Raw genomic sequence first — 3,073 nt, forward strand, 5'->3', positions numbered from 1 at the left:
TCCCAAATTATATTCAAACACAGATGCCTAGAACAATGTTTAAAAACATATGGGAATCTAGAAAAAGAGATACTATATATGGCAAGATAATTGTTTTGTTTAGGTTGTGTTAAATTTGAGGCAATCATCAAATCTTGCAATTACTAATAAGATATAACTCTTTAAAAAAAGAAACAATGTTTAGCACTCTATCATTATTTCAAGTAGATGTTGACCATTTATAGAGCAACAGCAAATCTGTTCCCTATGACAAATTCATGATTAATCATCTCTCTTGAGATGTCCATTTGTAGAATTTTTTAAAATATCAGAATATGTGTTCTGGAGCAGCCTTAGTTCTGGGATAGAAGGATGAACTGAAAGGGAGAGAACACTGGTTCCTGAGAAGCATGTTAGTTTAACCAGGAAAAAGAAATATTCAAGGCCTTTGTATGAATAGCTGATCATGCAGGATTTGAATGGAACTAATAATAACTGCTCTCCTTCACAGACATAAGCTAGCATTTATTAAATATAAGCCAGAAACTATAATTTTTAAATATAATCTCTACCCCTTTATTATTGTACAACACTCTTTAACTAATGTATCTAGTAAAGTAGGATCACTTCATGATTTAATTATATTCAGACTCTCTAAGTACTCTCCTTCCCTTTGTTCCAATAGAAATACAACCCTCATAATCAACATCACTTCAAGACTCATTTAAACCCATATCCTCTCAGTACAATCCCTCCAATTATTCAGCCCTCTATTGGTGAAAGGCTCAGTATTCATGTGGTCATCTTAAATCCATATATTCTCTCTCTAGATATGTTTCTTTTAATTATCCTAAGAAAAATACATTTCTCAAAAGTTGCAAGTATAATCTTTGCTTGTAGGGATATATACAGTTTAATGTTTTGGCTAGGACTTTTTTGCTCTTTCTATTTACCTTTTTATACATCCCTTGAGTCTTATACTTGAAAATCAAATTTTCTGTTCAGTTCTGGTCTTTGTGTCAGAAAATTGTTGAAAATCCATCTTTACCTCTCAAAGAATATGTTGAATTTAGCAGGGTAGCTAATTCTTCGATTTAATCCAAGATAATTTTCCCTCAGAATATCTGAATATCATATTCCAGGCCCTCCAGGGCTTTAATGTTGAAACTGGTAAGACTTGTGTAATTCTTTTTGCATTTTCTTGGTATTTAAATTCCATTTTTTGGCTGCTTGTGGTATTTTCTCCTTTGGTTGAGAATTCTGGAATTTGGCTGCAATATTCCTTGGAGTTTTTATTCTTGGGTCACTTTCGAGACTATTTTGTCTTCTTAGTACAGGATATTAGGGAAGTTTTCCAAGGTAATTATCTGAAAGATATTTTCTGAAAGATATTTTTTCTTTAGATCTTGCTCTTTGGGTTGACAAATAATTTGTAGAATATTTTTAAAGGAAATATTTTGTAGGGCATTTGCTTACATTTTCTTCAATTTTTAAGCCTTTTTTGTTGTTGTTTGATGAAATAGTCCTTAGTTTCTATTTATCAAATTCTAATTTTTAGGATTTTATTTTCTTTAGTTAGCTTTTGTGTTTCCTTTTCCAATTAGTTAATTTTAGTTTTAAATGAGGTGAATTATTTTTCAGTTGGATAATTTTACTATTTGATGAGTTAAATTCTTTTTTCCCATGAGTCATTTTTACTTTTAAAGGAATTGATTTCCTCATTCAGTTTTTCATAATTCTCCTGCATGATTGTCATTTCTTTTCTCTTATTTTCTTATTCCTCTCTTTTATGATTTTTAAAATCCTTTTTGACCTCTTCCATGAGGTTTTGAATTTGAAGTCAATTCATAAACTTCTTTGCAGCTTCACATGTAGGCAATTTGTAACACCTTCTTCTGAGATGACATTTTTATCATCCCTATCTGAATATTGTTTTCAATGATTAGTTTTGCTCATGTTGATAATTGATTTCTATTCCTGGGGTATAGGGAATATAAAAACATACTTTTTTTTTTTAATACTAGACCATGGTTTATGGCTTGCCAAGGTGTTGCCGATACCATCCACGTGCTGCCTATGCAGAAGTTGGTTTTGTTCCCAACCCAGACTCATCTGTTGCCCCAGTGTTCTTGGGGTTGGACTCTGTCTGGGGTTGGGACCTTCCCTGTTGACCTACTGTCAAGCTGACTTTCTAACCCAGGACATGAGCTGTACTATGGTTAAGAAGTTTTGGCTTTCCCACTCTACTGCCTATGCTAGGATATATTTCCCTTTACCCCCAAAGATACAGATTTTAATTACAGTTCCTCCATAATCAAGAGATTTCTTGAATTGAGAATATGTTTCATTCTTTTTTGGGGGGGGGGAGGCATGGGGGTGATGGAATATGTAGCTTTGGGTGGGAAGTGTAGAAGTTTCATTTAATGTTTTGTTGGGAAAAGCCCCAGTAGCATGCTATCTTACCACGACCATCTTGACAGTACCTAAGAAATCTCCCTGTAATAATTCCTTAATACCAACTAGGAAATAGTAGATAAATCAAACCAACTCTGATATTAAAGAATGTGATGAACCAGGAAATTGTTTTGCTATTAGCAAAGTGTGGCTAGTTTCAAAAAACTTATCTTGAACCCTTTCTCCTAGTTTAAATCTGATTTAATAATTGATTTCTAAAGGGAAAGCTTATCTTGTATTTATTAACTGAGCCAAGTTACTATACTAGTAACATTTTCAAGGATGGAAATAGGTCTTGAAATCTTAAAAATGATGACACAATAAATCAGATGATAATCTGCTTTTGCTTGTTAATTTTAAATTAGTCTTTTTTAAACAATTAAATCCCAGATACAAACAAATAAAAGGAATAATTCACATTAAATTTAGAACTTTCATTTCATTTAGAATTGGCTAGAATTGAAGTAAGTGCCCATGGATCTTAATTTTTTTTAAAATTTTGTCAAATGGATCCTTAGGTTAATAATTTAGCATTCAAAGTCATATATTTTAAACAGTTAATATCAAATATGATTTTCATCTTTTATTCTGAAAACAAACATTTGATTACCCCTTAAGAGTTCCTTAAATTAGTGCACTA

Source organism: Macrotis lagotis, chromosome 4 (genome assembly GCF_037893015.1).
Source record: "Macrotis lagotis isolate mMagLag1 chromosome 4, bilby.v1.9.chrom.fasta, whole genome shotgun sequence".
NCBI lineage: Eukaryota > Metazoa > Chordata > Mammalia > Peramelemorphia > Peramelidae > Macrotis > Macrotis lagotis.